This window comes from Podarcis gaigeae (genome assembly GCF_964106915.1).
Source record: "Podarcis gaigeae genome assembly, chromosome: 2".
Taxonomy (NCBI): domain Eukaryota; kingdom Metazoa; phylum Chordata; class Lepidosauria; order Squamata; family Lacertidae; genus Podarcis; species Podarcis gaigeae.
In genome coordinates, this window is record NC_139679.1 from 15849312 (window position 1) to 15866250 (window position 16939).

Consider the following 16939-nt stretch of genomic DNA (forward strand, 5'->3'; position numbering starts at 1 on the left):
AAAATCAAATGTCTGGCTGCAGATGTTTGGGGAGAGAGAAACTCGCCCCCCTTCCCCTACGCGTGGTGTGCTGAATCAAGCACAGCTCCAGGGCCTGCGATCGCATGGCCTGTACATGCTTCTTCCTTCCTTCCTTCCTTCCTGTGCGATTGATATTGCTATGCTATGTGCGCGCCCGCGTCTGTCTGTCTATCTATCTATCTATCTATCTATCTATCTATCTATCTATCTATCTAATCTATCTATCTATCTAGATAGATATAGATGGCATGGGACTTTTCTGGGTGAAGAGAACAAGAGAGAAAGAGAGGGAGGGAAGCAAGTCTTCTTCCTTCTAAACAGTGAAGCCGGGGGAGACCACACGTCCACAATCTAACTTGTTACATTAAAGATACTACCTCCCACACAGACACAGAGTGGGTGTTATCAGATCAGACCGACTGGGGGAAACAAGAAGATACAAGGGGGGTGGGCATTCCTGAAATGCTCCTTCTTCATTCCTAAAATCCCATTAGTCTCTACGGGTCAAGCAGCCACGTCTGACGTTTGTTACGAAACAGCTTGTCCGTGTTCCGCCTGGATCTTTCAAAAGCCATTCATCCTTCTTCGACTCCCTGACCCTTTTGTCCGGATGAGCCCCACATACTTCTAGCCAAGGGGGCAGAGAGAGGGGGCGGGAGGAGGGTGCTGCTGACCTGGAGACACCTTTGCAGCTGGATCCGGCCTGGTTTTAGGCACAGCCGTGTAAGAAGACTCTCCTCGCACCAAATGGGGAGAACCCCCCTCCTTCGCCCTGTTTTTTTTTTTAAATTTTTTATAAAACCCTTCCAGTTTCTCTCCGCCCGCCGCTTTTGCTATTGCTTCATCTTTAGTCTTTTTTGGACTTATCTGTCTTCGGTCTTCCTCTCTTCTGTCTCTGGCTGGTTACTCGCTGCAGATATTAGCCGGCAGCGATTCTCTGTGACGACCTGCCAGAGAGTCCTTAAAAAAAAAAAAGGAAAGGGAAAAATACGAGCCCTTCGTGAGCAATCTCCGAGTTGACTTTACAGTTTTCGCTGCTTTGGTGAAAGGTGATTCCCTCTGCAGGAGTTTGAGCGCGGTCGTCCTCTCCCACTCGGTCACAACGTTTTGGTCAGCAAGCTATAAAGATGGACAGCGATAAAAGCCAAGAGAAATAACTATTCATTTCAGTTAAACTCCCTTAGTGCCCCAAGCAAACCTTGTCCCCTACCCTCAAATTCATGCCCCCTGAATTATGCCGCCTGCATGTAGGATGCTGATACAGACCTTACCTCGAAAAACTCAAGACTGCACGTTAGCATATGGTCGCAGAACAGAGTCAGAGGTGATCATCAAATGCTGAAGGCTGGGGAAACAGACCACCAAACCCATATCCCTTTATTATTCCGATGGCAGTCGGTATTCCACGACAGTCATTTTGCTGGCCTTTCAAGTAGAATACCCGGATTCCTCGCACGTTTACGCCGAAGTAGGGGACTTGCTTCCTAGTGTTTGGAAGAGCCTGAGATAGGAAGATCGGCTAGCTTGCCTAGAATAAATTAAATCGGTACAGTTTGGAGATTTGGATGGGAAGGTGAGTGTGTATGAGGCACACCTAAACAGTGTTATTTTATTGGCAATGCGAGCAATCCAGACCCGTGCAAAGTTTATGTACCGTTGAAATTAATGGGATTTGCACACATCCTCCAGTAAGTGGAAAGGCATGTTATTCAAATCAATAGCACATGGTGCCTTCAGGATCCTTGCGTCCAGAGCCTATGGAGGTTCGTAAGTGTCACTGAGCTGAATAGGAGTTAGGCTTGCTTTACCGTGTTTTGAGTAGCACCTCTTTGGTCGTAACATAAGATACAAAAGCTACCGGGACGAGGCTGGGATTTAAACGCGATTTGCTGAATCCAGTCTCAGATCTGAAGCATGAGCACACTCAGATCTCACTTCAGTTGACAGCCCGGATACTTACTTCCAGGTAAATGCGCGGTCGAGGCCAACGCATCCATCCCTTAGCATTCATTCGAGGATCTACATAACAAATGTTAACAATCTGAAAGTCATTTACCAAAGATACCTCCCAAAGACTCCCAGGAACTGCACTGCTGCAGGTGCTATGAACTTCTTCAAATAGCATCGTTTCTAAGGACCCCTTAGTTTGAGGAATTAACTTTAAAGAGGTTTGAAAATGGTTTAAATCTGCAATGTAACTCTATGCGACTTTGTTCAAATTAATACACCGGTCGACCGATGGCGGAAATTAATAATGTATCGAGGCCTATCTAAATATATGTATAAACACACCCACCCCACCATCAGGCAACCTTTGTATTAGGCTATGCAAATATTGTAACGATAGTTTCACCATACAATACTTACCGCCCACTGAGTGATTGTCATGGGAAAAACCTAGTAATAATGTTGCGGATAAGGTGCGCGTTAAGCGGATTGGGTGGGGAATCGGGTTTTCTCTTCAGTTAAGGATATCGCTTCTGGGCCAAATATCACTGCTTGGGCTCCTGATCGAACAGAGCTGGGTTGAAATCGAGGTCTGGTCAATATTGAACTAGTCACATGGACCACCGGTCATCTAGCACTGCTGAACTCCTTTAAACCCTTATTCTGTCCACTAAATTATCTGCCTTCTCTTATGAATTAAGCAACTCCATTGGACTGAGACACCATATCGATTTCTGGGCAGGGTCATGCCAAGGGCAAGTGGCGTCCAGCTGGGATTTGGGACCAGTGTGGTAACAACAGAGGGTCACTTTGTGGCAGCCCCAAAAGGCCTACTTCGCCATACACATGGACCACCACTCCGGATTAGGAGCAGTTGACTGACTCCACTGAAAGTTCTGTCTGTGGTGTTTGATATGTCAGGGCTCCTTCACTCACGCGGGTATCCTACTGATGCTGCAGTTTCGTCAGCCGATGAGCTGTGAGTTAGCTCAAGGGGGTTGGGGTTATAAAGTAGCTTCAGATTTCTGGTGGGGTAGGAAGGTCTTTGGAGTGGCCTTGGGCAAGTCTTCACTTTGAGTTTTAGTTTAATCAATTGCACACCTTAGGGCAAAGTATATGGTCGGCCCCTTTGATCCTCATACCAATCTAATCAGGTAGGTTAGACTGACACAAGCTCACTCAATAAGCTTTCGAAAAGGACGAGTCTTGTAAATTTTGTGGCTGTGCCAGGATTTGAACCCAAGTCTCCCCGAGTAGAGCCTCAGTTGTGTCACGCACAACTACCTCACATAGGAATAAGCTCCTGCCTCTTTTTTTAAGACAGCGATTTCCCTTATTAGGGGATGTCTACCTTTAATCCCATGACTTCTTGGGGGTGGGGTGTCAAATGCGTTTAAAACCAACCGGCGATTCATTGAAAAGTGGGAGAAAGTCGAAAAGGATCTGTCATAACACTGGACTCGCTTGTAATCAAAGCACCAGCCCATGCTTTCTAAGAATTTCCAAAAGTGATAAGAGGTCTCTGTGCGTTGAGATAGATTGCAGATCTCCACGTTGCAATGACTACAACTGGAAAGCAAAGTGCAGATTACTCCACCCCCTTCCCTCACCCTGTTGAAGACTTGAGGGATGCTAGAAAAAGAAGAAAAGAGGGGCGGAGGTTGTGTGGAGACAGGCGGAGACCACACTGATGTCTGGCACCCGACCTTGATTTCACAATAGATTGTAATATTGACTAAAAAATGGCGTTCTCTGTCAATTTTTCTCCTTTCTTCAACATAGAACAGGATGTTAGCAACGTTAACTTAACATTCCTTATTTTTACAGATAACCTGGCCTGAATTCTTTATTTAGTTTATCCTTTCCCCACTCCATAAACTTGCAAGTCTTTCACTATATCAGATGCCAACAAGAAAAGGGACGTGAGTTACCAAAGCACCCAGAAAGCTCAAATAACTGCAAAAAGATAACCCATAAAGTGTTCTGAGGAGTGGGGAGGGGGCGAAAGAGAAGCCGAGTCTCTGAAGTCCAACCGACCCTATACCCAGTGGCGTAGCGTGGGTTGTCAGCACCCGGGGCAAGGCAAGTAATTTGCGCCCCCTAACCCGTGGATTTGCGCCCCCTAACCCTAACCCCCAGATGTTGCGCCCGGTGCGGCCGCCCCGCCCTGCACCCCCCACGCTACGCCACTGCCTATACCATAAAATAATGCATAGGTTATTAAAGATCAGGGGGCTGAAGTTCTAGTTTCACTCAAATAGGAGTAAATTCATTGCAAGCCGTACTACACACTAAGGTACCTGGAAGACAGGATTGCCCTGTAAGGGACAGAGACAGACAATGATTATTCTGGATATATTTAGAAAGTGGACTGTACAGAAAGTAATGTGATCATCTACCTATAGCATTGCTGCTGTTTCCGGGATTTCCCGGCCTCAGCCCTGGAGCATACGATTATGCCTCTCAGCCCTGGAGCCTGAGCAAACGCAGAGCGCCCATCTTTCATTGGTCAGTAGCCAACTGCACTCCCTCACAAATATGGGTGTTAATATTAGCCATGGATTTATTTATTTTTACTCCTCCCCGCTGAAAATCCATGGCTGATAACTTTGAGCTTCTGAACCTCTCTTGTTGGGGTGTTGGAGGAAAGAAATCCTTGCTTAAACGTCTTCGGAACTCCCATGTTCCCAGTAGGTTGAGGCTGAGCTCCACCCACTAACCTCCGGAAGGAACCCCAAAGCCAAAAGCCTTTTTAAGGAAAGAAAAAGGGGGAGGTGGTTGGTGGAGCTGGCAGACGAGTTTCACCTGAGGGCTACGTTCCAGACTGATGAATTCTCGTCTGGAGAGGCCACAATTCTCTTTCGTCAGAATCTCGCAAGCCTGTGTAGGCAGGGAAGGACGGGGAAGGCGCTAGGAGACAGCCCTCCTCCAAACAGCGCGATGTACTTCAGTGGAGCTCTTTGATTGATTGTATCTACATTTGGGGCATCAATAACACCAGCAAAGGCTTGCCCTTCATTGGAAGCCCCTGTCCTTTATACCAGGGATGCGATTTCAGAGTAGGGCGGATGGGGATAGGACCCAGGAAGGACCAACGGCTCTTGGATGCATCCAAGACGAAGGAGCATGAATGCTGCGATACAGCCATATGTGTTCACAAAGAGGGATTAGGAGCCGTTGTCATTTGAGTCACTTCATAGTCTTAATTATAGGTCATAAAAAATAGAACATAAGTGTTGGATAAAGGTGGTCTCTCTCTCTCTCTCTCTCTCTCTCTCTCTCACACACACACACACACACACAGGCTTATTTTTCCTACGGGAGAAAATATAGGTTAACACAACGAGTCTTGAAGCAACTTACAAGACTAGCAAATTTATCATGGCAAAAGCTTTCGTGGGTTAGAGTGCACGATCTATGCTATCGGATGCAAGGTGCCGCAGCAGGCTAACATGGCTACCTCTTCGTGGAGTGAGGGGTGGGGAATGTGTTTTTCAAGAATAATCATACGTGGCCTGAATTACGTAAGGGGGGCGCCGGGAAGGACGACCATCACTTTCCTTAAATGGCGCCTCTACTTGCTGTCCTTTTGTGTTCATTCTCCACCCCTGAGCATTGCGAAATAGGGTTTTGATTACTAAGGCCTGCCGATTTGTGGTAGGACAAAGGTTGGGAATGAACGACGCCTTGGAGCAAGGCCAGCAGAAGACGACACTTAACAGTGCTGCAACCTTTCTTGGAGGCATGCATTCAAAACAGTTCCTTCCTTCGCTCCAAATTTTAGCAAGACTTCATTCTTTCTCTTTAATTTGGGCTGCTGAGCTGTCACTAGTAAAAGCTCTGGTCAGTCTCCTTAAATGTTATCCTTCAGGTCACTTGTACTGCAGCCACACACACACACACACACACACACACACACACACACACACACACACAAAAGTCTGTGGCTTTGTCTATCTGAATTCGTTAAGTGAGGGCACTCAGAGGTCACCGGCTAGTGGAGCCGCTTCTCTCCTCTCACCGCGCCGCCCTTTTCTCTATTGCTCCCCTAAACGATTCAGTTTTCACCAATGGGAACTCTTCATTATGGATTGACCCTGCAGCCTGGCTGCTTATTATTATGGGACACTCACACGCGAAAAGGAAGCCTGGACAAAGTCCAGCCTGTGGTTACAAAGTGTTGTCATAGAGCATGTCCTAGTAATCAGACGGGAGAAAATAAAATGTGGGTACAACAAGTCCTTATCTAGGGCTCCCCAGGCAGGACCCAACTCAGTAACGCATGGATATTTTAGTTAATAATACATGTAAGTTTCTCAGAGGATGTGCATAATGTTTTTCCTTCCTCCAAAGGAAAGGAAACACATCCCTCACTCCAGCTGAATCTACGCTACAGAAATGTAGGGTTTATCTGATCTGGGTTTATGTGATTTTAACATTTGACATGGCTTCCCCTCAACATTTCTTGGAATTGTACTTTGGTGAGGTCACTCAGAATTGTTGGCTAGTGCTCCAAACATGTCTCTCAGAACTATGGATCCCTGGGGAAAGGGGAAAGAAATGCTTCCTTGCCCCTTCCCATGTCCCAAGGTTGTCTTGCTGAGACACCTGAGATGGACTATAAGAAGAGCCCTGCTAGAACAAACCAAAGGCCCATTTGGACAATGTACACACAATACATTTTAAGCACCCTGGAATTCTGGGAACTGTAGTTAGTTAAGGGTACTGGGAATTGGAGCTCTGAGGGACAAACTGTAGTTCCCAGGATTTGGGGGTGGGAGAATGTACTTGAAATGCATGGTATGTTCTAGCATCCTGTCTCCTAGTAGCCTACTAGATGTCTTTGGGAGGGCTATAAGCAGGACACGAGAGCACTAGTATTCAGAGGCATAATGTGTCCCTGATATTGGTGTACTATATAACCCTCATTTACTTGTAACAGACTCACAGAGAACAGGATATTATCACCTATGATTCAGCTACCATAGTCCTGTCAGTGAAGAGAGAAGCTTCTCTTGATGCTTCTGTGCTGCTACATAACCAAAGTTCTCTAGGCAAGAGTACATTGAAATACAAAATAAACAATAAAAATGCAATTGTAATACAAAAATTATTGCAGAATAGATCAAGCGATAAAATTAACTGCAGGCAGGTCTTAAAACTTTATAAAGCCAATCCTCCTAACAGAAGCCATCTCAAGATCAGGACATGACATGCATGCCTGGTGGTGTCAGCTTTCAGTGACCGTGTGGCTCATTCAACTTCTGATAAAGTTTTCCTTAAAGCTCTATGTATGTTATCATGCAGAGTTTGGTTTTAATCTATTTCTAGAGGATGGGAGAAGGTGCTTTGGCTAATGTGCCATAAGAATTTTGGCTGATGGTTATGGTTGCTGGTTAGCCCAGCACTTGTGCCTTTAACAGCCCAACACCAAAAACCAGAAATTAAACAGGTGATTTATTGCCCTCACTACTTGTGTCTCCATGCCAGGAAAAGCTTCATCTGGTAAATTTCTGTCTGTCAGGCTTCTGTTAACGATGGAAACATTTATTTAAAGGGCCATTTGATCAGGTTTACTATGTGTATACACTAGGGTCATTCATAAAGTGTCTGAACTATTACAAAGGAAGAAAGCAGGAAGTTAAGCTTTAACAAACAGTGGCAGGGGAGGGTACTTAGCAGAATAATCTACTATATATTTATTTAGTATCAAAACATTCCTCTTTCTTCTCCCATCCCTTGCCTCCATGCATTCGACTCTGGCATGGTTCATATCATACAATGTCATGTATGAGTTCTTTACAAAAAATAAATAAATACTGGAAGTTTGATGACCAGCAATAGAAAGTATGAAGTGACTTCGTTGAAAAGCATTTTATCTAAGTTAATGTGAAAGTTCTGTGGCATTATATATGTGAGACCCCATTTCCGACACGCAGTTATCATTGGGTGTTTTTAATCATCAAATGATGGACACACATGTGGAAACAGCTCTTTATTCTTTGGTTTCGCTAATCTCCCCTTTCTGCACATCCCACGTGCTGCTTATGTGCTTCTTTGCCCCCATCTGTTCCCAAGACTCTCCCAATTTCACTACTCACCCCAGCCTACTGCATAATGGGAAGATCTGTAAGCACAAACTCATACCCATCCCATTCAGGCAGTCATTAGGTGCACAGCTTCTTATCTTCGGTGAGGTGGTAGTCTCATGTTCTTTCAGAGCATGCCCTGGAAATACTCAGTTTTAGCCTAGCTGCACTCATTAGCTTTCAGGCCCAATTCAAGGCACTGGTGTATTTGAGAAGATGCTGTACTGCTTATTAAGATCCAAAGGTGATTCCTTGTTCAGCATTAGACAGGTTTGTTCTACAGCCTGTCCAACAGGGCAGGACATTTTCTGCAGTTGCACCCACACCCTGGTATACTATCCCCAGCGAGGCTTGTGTAAGGCTCTCCTTAGGACAACAAGTGTAGACCTTTTGTGTTTGGAAAGGCATTTTTGTTTTGTTTCTTTATTGCTGTGTTCTTAGGGTCTGGTTGATTATGGGACTGCCCAATTTGCAGGTTTTATATGACTGTGCTTTTGTTTTTAAGTGCTGTTGGTTTTTATTCCTTATTATCTGTTAGCTACTTTGGGTGCCATTGATGGCACTGACTGTAGTACATAAACATTATTAACAGCCAAGCAGTCAGGGGATCAACAAGGAAAGGTTTCCCCAGCAGTGGCTATGCAGTGAGATGAAAATATTTCACCTGCTAAATTTGTGCTTCACGCACAGAAGCTCTCCACCCACCATTCATAAATGTGTTTTAAGTGTAAAGGTACAACTGAGGATTGTTTACAGATGCACAATAATCCTGGGTGTACTGTACACAATGTTCCTTATGGAGTGAGAGACTCAGTGAGATCTAGCCAGTGGTGTAGCATGGGTTGTCAGCACCCGGGGCAAGGCAAGTAATTTGTGCCCCCTAACCCATGGATTTGCGCCCCCTAACCCTTGGATTTGCGCACCCTAACCCCCAGATGTTGCGCCCGGTGCGGCTGCCCCCCCTGCACCCCCCACGCTACGCCACTGGATCTAGCATTGTGCTTATTGACAACAGAACCAAGGGGTTTACTACTAGGGAACTTGTGGTCCTCAAGTGAGATGACTGCTATGTTTTCAACTGTAGTTCCTGACTCTTGGCCATGATGACTGGGGCTGATGGATTATGGATGGTGGTATGGTGGGAAAGGCTGACAGAGTATGGTTCAGGATAGGGTCAACCATGCTCCTCAAATCAGATTATGAGTGTCTCCCAAGGAAGTCAGTGCAGAGATGATTGTGTTATTGCTACTGTTGATTAAATAGCAAGAGTATTATCTGTATGTGTGGTGAGCTAAGCAGGAGAAAGTCTTTATCTCAGAGTTTACAATCAGAACTATGGAGAAGCTCAGTGATTAGGGTGAGCATAACTGAGATCAGTCATTTTTAAAACTAGCAATACTGTACAGTACTATAATTGTCTGCCCAGATATAAGTCTCATTGTTTTCAATGAAGTTTGCTCCAAGGAAGAAATGCATTTTTTGAGCCTAAATCCTTGTCATCATAGAACTGCTGCTACACATGATTGTCTCCATGTGAAACCTCTGCATGTCCGCCATAGAATCACTGTATCTTGAAAAAGATTCTGGCTTGCAGTTTGGAGCACATCTTCAAATTCTTATTCTCAAATTGCCCCAGAAAATCTGACACCCAAGGACTTGCCCTGCCCATAGGGTGGCCATGTGGCCTCCTTTATAGCCTTCTCTTTGAAGGAGTCCTCTCTTTGAAGGGCTGTCCAGTCTGAGTCTGTTTTAAAGTTAAAGAACAATAAGAAGGGAGATCAGAGAGGGGGCTTTGAAGTTACCTATCAGCAACTAGTACCTGGATAACACAGGTTACCTGGTCAATATTCCCCATTATGGTGAGATATGTCATAGTTCTATTTCAATTACAGTAATTGTTTCTAAATTTAAACCCCCCTCTCTCTCTCCCTCCCTCCCTCTCTCTCTCTCAACACACACACACACACACACACACACACACACACACACACACTATACACCCCACATATTAGTAAATGCAAAATTTGTGCAAATTCATGTCCTCCCTTTTGGCAATGCAAAGATGGCCACCATATCTGCCTGACATTTCCCTATAATTTTGTTCTACATGGAAGGATCAGAGTGGTGTACAAGTTATCCGGTTGTCATTAGTTTTGAACTTCTCATTGATGAAGTTTGGATAAGCTTCTAAGGAGCCTGGCTCAACAACATCTGGCCTAGAGAAAAGTGGGGAAATGATCTCAGAAATAAGGTAGTGGGAGAGAATGCAATTGTTTTCTCCCTTGTCAGTTAAGATATGGGCAGGTTGACTGGGGGGGTGTTAAACTACAGAAACAGGAATTTCTTTGGGAAAACTTGTGTTTGGGGGGTCAATATTTCTGAGCTGCCTTGGAAACCTTCAATTTTCATGATGTTAGCTAGGTGTCCTTAAGGTATGATTTGGGTCAGCGGTGTGGAACCTGTGGCCCTCCTGATGTTGTTGGACTCTAGCTCTCCTCAGCCACAGCCAGCATGACCAGTGGTCAGGGTTGATAGGAGCCACAGCCAACAGGTTCCTAATCCCTGCTTTAAAGGAAGGTGAGATGTTCATAGAGGGTGGGTATCAATTGCTATTGGCCCTGATACCTATATAGAACCTCAATGGATACAGACAATATACAATACCTGATGCTGAAATACACATTGGAGAATAAGCACCACCTTCACATCCTCCTCGTGAGCTTCCAGAGTTATTTGATTGGTCTGGAAAGAGAATGTGGAACTAGATGGATGTTCACCATCTGATCTGGCAAGCTTTTAAAATGTTCTTATCTATCAGTGTGTTATTATCTGTGATGAATCTATATGCAATAGAATGAAATGAATATGTGTGATATGCACTTTGTGTGTGTGTGTGTGTTGTGGAAGGTGGGTTTTCCACCTGCCCCTTTAATTTTGCTATGCCAGTTCCAGGCTGAAGGTGTAGCTGAGCGTCCAAGGATTAGACTGTTGAAGGGATCCATGGTCTTTGGGTCCAAACACACTAGTCCCTTGCCCCAAAATATCGTGTTACCAGAATATCTTGGTGAAGGTGGCGCCTCTACCATTACAGAACCACTGCTGCCAGATGGAGGTGCTCCTCTTTGCTGTTGGAGGCTGGCAGAGAGGCAGCTACACACCATCTACATACAAACAGAAGAATCTGCCTTCCACTGGCTCAGGCCACTGGTCCATCGGGGTCAGTACTGTCCACACGGACTGTCATCGGCTCTCTGGGGTTTCAGGCACAGTTCTCCCCCAGTCCCACTTGGAGATGCCAGGAATTGAACCCAAGACCTTCTGAATGCAAAGCAGATGCTCTTTCCACTGAGCTCTGTCCTTTCCAAATGTGCATGAGGTAAGGAGGATTGCTCCGTGAGGCAGCAATCCTGGGTACACTTAGCTGGAACTTACTTTTGGATAGACGCACATGGAATTGTGACATGAACCAGGAAGACCCTGCTTCCAAGGCAGCCTTCAATCCACTATCTCTCCCTGCTCCCCTCGCCCAAATATGTGCTGCAGGGTTAATACCAGCAACTCCTAATAGGGGCAGAATCATATTCTTGGAATGGGTTGTGTAGGCCACCTAGTCCAACCTCCTGATTTATGCAGGAAATCCAGAGCTAGGGCATCCTCAGAAGATGGCTCTCCAATCTTCACTAGAACAACACCCCTTCCCTCCCTCTGGTAATTGCTTCCATTGTCAAGATGCTCTAACTATCAGTACAGTGGTACCTCAGGTTAAGAACTTAATTCGTTCTGGAGGTCTGTTCTTAACCTGAAACTGTTCTTAACCTGAAGCACCACTTTAGCTAATGGGGCCTCCTGCTGCCAGAGCACGATTTCTGTTCTCATCCTGAAGCAAAGTTTTTAACCCGAGGTAATAGTTCTGGGTTAGCGGAGTCTGTAACCTGAAGCGTATGTAACCTGAAGCGTATGTAACCCAAGGTACCACTGTAGGTTTCTCCTAACGTTCAGTCTAATGTTAAGGCAGGGATGGGTGGGGGAATTTTTCAGCCTGATGGTCATATTCCCTTGTGGACCAGTGAGGGGCTGGGGACATGGTAGACTCCTGAGGGCCACATAGAGAACCCTGGGTGCACATTTGGCCCCTGGGTCTGAGGTCCCACATCCCTGTTATGAGAATCGCTGAAGACTTCTGAACACTCCCTATATAAGGGGTGTTGAATCTGTAACTCTCCAAATATTTATTTATTTATTTTAAATGGAACGCTTCATGAATTTGCGTGTCATCCTTGCACAGGGGCCATGCTAATCTTCTCTGTATCATTCCGATTTTAGTGTATGTGCTGCCAAAGCAAGCACCTCTCCAAATATTGTTGAGCTCTAATTCTAGCAGCCCCAGCTAGTATGGTCAATGTTCATGAATGGTGGGAACTGGAGTTTGAGAACATCTGGAGAGCTGTAGCTTCCCCATCCCATCCCTGCTCTAATGAGTTAAACAAGCATTATTATGTATAGTACAGTGATGTATAAACTGGGTGACTGGGGTGATATCCATTTTCTTCCTGCAAATGATTAAAACAACCCAAACAATGATGATGACATCTGTGAACCCAGAACTAAAACTCTGCACACTTCCAGAGCACTAAAGACTATGGCTCTTCTTTGTATGGTGTTTTTTTTTTTTCTTGGCTGAAGTTCAGAATTTGCATCTGGGTATCATCTCCCAACAGATGTGCAAATTTTCTATTTCAAAGCCATTTTGACGCTATTGCTTTGAAAAAGAGCTGCTGCACCTCTTGAGAGTTTAAAATGCTGTAAGGCTTGTTCACACAATCAGAAATACGAAGGGCAGAATGGACCACTGAAATTTCTCAGAGGCTGACCTCTGAGATAGGATATAAACCATTCAATGGCCTATAGTTATTACTCACAGATCAAGGTCATTAGTTGGAATATAATGCGTTCTCTCTCTCTCTCTCTCTCTCTCTCTCTCTCTCTCTCTCTCTCTCTCTCTCTCTCTCTTCCTCTCTCTCTCATTTTTAAACTAGTATGGCTTGCCTTGAGTGATGTGAGAGGAGATCTCCCCTCCCCTTGAACACTATCAACCAAATGGTTGCATCATTTTACTGCCATCTATTTGTGCTTTCTTTCTTATTTGAACCTGCTTGGCCCTGCTCTCCTGACAATGCATCTTTACCTTTCTCTGTTGGATTAAAGGAATGTTTTCAAAAGGGCTAATGCATGGCTGTACAGTGGTACCTCGGGTTACATACGCTTCAGGTTACAGACTCCACCCAGAAATAGTACCTCGGGTTAAGAACTTTGCTTCCGGCTGAGAACAGAAATTGTGCTCTGGCGGCGCGGCGGCAGCAGGAGGCCCCATTAGCTAAAGTGGTGCTTCAGGTTAAGAACAGTTTCAGGTTAAGAACGGACCTCCGGAATGAATTAAGTACTTAACCCGAGGTACCACTGTATTCAAAAAGATCACACAACCTGATTATCATTTAGATTGAAGGGGATTCATACAACCTTCCATCCTATCACATCATGATTTTATTTTGCAGTTACCTGGCTGTTCCTTTTAGAGTGGCATTGCATAGATGAACTGCATTTTATGTTATGTACCTTCCTCGAAGTCACTCAGTGTAGAATATATGGGGTTAATCCCACTTTATCCTGTGCCATTCACAGGTTGAGAGACAGTAGCTGCCACACAGCTAACCAGTGACCTTCATAGTAGAGCAATTATTTGAACGCAGCCCTCCCCGTCACTTTCTCTACCCACTACATTGTTGTTGTTGTTTAGTCGTTTAGTCGTGTCTGACTCTTTGTGACCCCCTGGACCAGAGCTCGCCAGGCACTCCTGTCTTCCACTGCCTCCCACAGTTTGGTCAAATTCGAGAACACTGTCCAACCATCTCGTCCTCTGTCGTCCCCTTCTCCTTATGCCCACCATCTTTCCCAACATCAGGGTCTTTTCCAGGGAGTCTTCTCTTCTCATGAGGTGGCCAAAGTATTGGAGCCTCAGCTTCAGGATCTGTCCTTCCAGTGAGCACCCAGGGCTGATTTCCTTAAGAATGGATGGGTTTGATCTTCTTGCAGTCCATGGGACTCTCAGGAGTCTCCTCCAGCACCATAATTCAAAAGCATCAATTCTTCGGCGATCAGCTTTCTTGATGGTCCAGCTCTCACTTCAATACGTCACTACATACATACATCTCCTTCATGGATCACTGCCTTGTCGTTGTGGAAGGGGCTTGAATAACTCAGAGAAACTATGAGTTATGCTGTGCAGGGCCACCCAAGATGGACAGGTCATAGTGGAGTGTTTTGACTAAACGTGATCCACCTGGAGCAGGAACTGGCAAGCCACTCCAGTATCCCATGGACAAAGACCCAGTACATCATACCATCAGTTGTGTGACCACAATAAACCACACCGAGCCTTCCCTAGAGGGTGACACGGTTACTCACTGCTAGGGGTGGCCAGATAAAATCAAGGAAACCACTATTAGTTATAACAGAAGAGGGAATCTCCACAGATGTAGCCTGATTTCATTTTCACTGGGTCCCTCTTAAAAGGTAAAGGTAAAGGTACCCCTGCCCGTACGGGCCAGTCTTGACAGACTCTGGGGTTGTGCGCCCATCTCACTCAAGAGGCCAGGGGCCAGCGCTGTCCGGAGACACTTCCGGGTCACGTGGCCAGCGTGACATCGCTGCTCTGGCGAGCCAGAGCCGCACACGGAAACGCCGTTTACCTTCCCGCTGGTAAGCGGTCCCTATTTATCTACTTGCACCCGGAGGTGCTTTCGAACTGCTAGGTTGGCAGGCGCTGGGACCGAGCAGCGGGAGCGCACCCTGCCGCAGGGATTCAAACCGCCGACCTTTCGATCGGCAAGTCCTAGGCGCTGAGGCTTTAACCCACAGCGCCACCTGCGTCCGGGTCCCTCTTAGTCGCTGCATATTGGGAAAATTAGCTGTACAGTACAAAGTCTCGTTTTCCAGTGCAGTCATACTACTGCATCTGTTTCTAGCTCAGTGGGTAGAGCATGAGACTCTTAATCTCAGGATCATTGGTTCTTGCCCCACATTGGGCAAAAGTATCCTGCATTGCAGGGGGTTGAACTAGTTGACTCTTGGCTTCCCTTCCAACTCTAAAAACCTGTGATTCTAGGAAGAGGCATACACTGTGGTGGTGGTGCAGTTGTGCTATGCAGGCAGCATGAGACCCCAGTCATGTATGCAGAGATCTGCTTACAAGTTTTACAGTGAACACATACTATTTAGAAGGCTTTCTAACACATCAGCTAAACTTCATTATAAAACAGATATATTATCCCTGATTACAGGGAGCTGTTGAGACGTCCAAGGGAGGTCCGTGCAGTGGCTGCGGGTGACTACCAAGAGTCGGAGCGTCAACCCCAGGAGAATCGTGGACTTGTTACTTATCGACCGGCTAGTCCAACAAAAGTCTGCTTGTCAGAAGGATATTGGGAGCCTAGGATGTCGGCTCAACAGTACGAAGAGGAGGAGGACTATGGGCCACGCTCCGGACCCTCTTGCGTGTATGGGGAGAAGGAACCTCGGCGTCTGGAGGGACAAGCACCGAGTTATCACCCTGCCCCGAGGTACAGCCATGACCAGGAGCTGCGAGATGTGGCCCCAAGATGCGCAACTCGTGAGTTTAGCCTATGGGATTTGGATCTTTGCCTCTTCCCTCGTTATATACCTCCCATAAACGCTTTGAGTTATCTGAAATTGTTTGAACGGAGTTGTCAAGATCTGGGAGTTCCCCCAAGACTGTATATGATCATTCTGAGAGCCCTAGTCAGTGGAGTCAGTGGAGAACTGGCTGATTTAATGGGACAGGTACCCTTATCATATGCTATGGACTATGAACATTATAAGTGCCTTGTTTTGCAAATATATGGTTTGAGGGCTGAGGACTATAGGCGGGCTTTCCGAAAGGTTGATAAAGCTGCCTCAACTGAAAGCCTGACCCTCGTTGCTGCTAAAGTGGCACAGAATTTTGACTTTTGGATGTCGGCAAAGGATGTAACAACCTTTGAAGGGATGAGACAATTGATGCTCAAAGAACAGTTTAACCGCCATTTGCCTGCGGAATTGGCATGCTTGGTTGCGGACCGAAGCCCTGCTACTATTGAGCAAGCCGCGCAGTTTGCTGAGACTTTTAGGCTCAACAGGCCTCATTTGGGAAACAAAAGCCGGCCGGTTGGGAGTCGACTGATGGCTCTGGGATCGAAAGGGAGGTCTGCATTTCAGTCCAAGGAACCGGGGAAAAGTATCCCTCCTGTTTCGGAAGATCTTGGGTCTTCCGCTGTGTTGGGGGATTTGCGATTGTTTGAAGCCGAACAGAGATCTGATCCCTCTTTGCAAGCTTCCTGGGATGCTGTGGAGAGCCTTCCCCAAGGAAAGAGGCGCGCCCGCTTCTTGTATGAAAAGGGGCTCTTGTATAGACAGTTCTGGCCAAAGAAGATCAAAGACAAAGACGTTGTTTTGCAGCTGGTGGTTCCTGGGTCAAGGCGTCCTAAGGTACTGGACTTAGCCCATCATGATGGTCTGGCAGGCCACTTGGGGGTACAGAAGACCCTGGAACGCATCAGCCGGTACTTTTATTGGCCTGATGTGCACCAAAGTGTAAAGAACTTTGTACGCTCTTGTGTTGTGTGTCAGAAAATAGGGAATGATAAAGGCAGCATGCCTAATACCTTACAGAGTGTACCTCTTGACACAAATGTTTTGGAAAAATGGGGAATAGATTTGGTGGGCCCCCTGCAGAAAACCCGTGCTGGGAAGCAGTATGTTTGTGTAATAATTGATTATGCCTCTAGATATGTTTGGGCTACAAGCTTGCCCAATACTTCTGCCCAAAA

At 46.0% G+C, this 16939-nt stretch overlaps 2 protein-coding genes and 2 long non-coding RNA genes across 6 annotated transcripts in view; 2 read left to right on the forward strand and 2 right to left on the reverse strand.

Annotated features, from left to right (window-relative positions):
- LOC310839926 (homeobox protein Hox-D3-like) overlaps positions 1–16939 on the forward strand; it is a gene marked incomplete at its 5' end in the record, with an annotated part of 116435 nt that overhangs the window by 63505 nt on the left and 35991 nt on the right. The window contains one exon of one of the 3 annotated variants that reach the window (XR_014561703.1): positions 15374–15510. The exons of the other annotated variants lie outside the window; for them this stretch is intronic. Of the gene's footprint in view, positions 1–15373; positions 15511–16939 lie in introns of those variants that run through there. 3 annotated transcript variants of the gene reach the window in all.
- LOC310840022 overlaps positions 1–16939 on the reverse strand; it is a 141317-nt gene that overhangs the window by 62392 nt on the left and 61986 nt on the right. The window lies entirely within an intron of this gene.
- Positions 1–16939, forward strand: part of HOXC5 (homeobox C5) — a 74145-nt gene that overhangs the window by 45518 nt on the left and 11688 nt on the right. The window lies entirely within an intron of this gene.
- LOC310840028 lies at positions 990–8468 on the reverse strand. The gene is made up of 2 exons (XR_014561773.1): positions 4159–8468; positions 990–4006 (listed from the first exon to the last, which is right to left on the reverse strand). It is a non-coding gene; the product is annotated as an uncharacterized lncRNA (long non-coding RNA).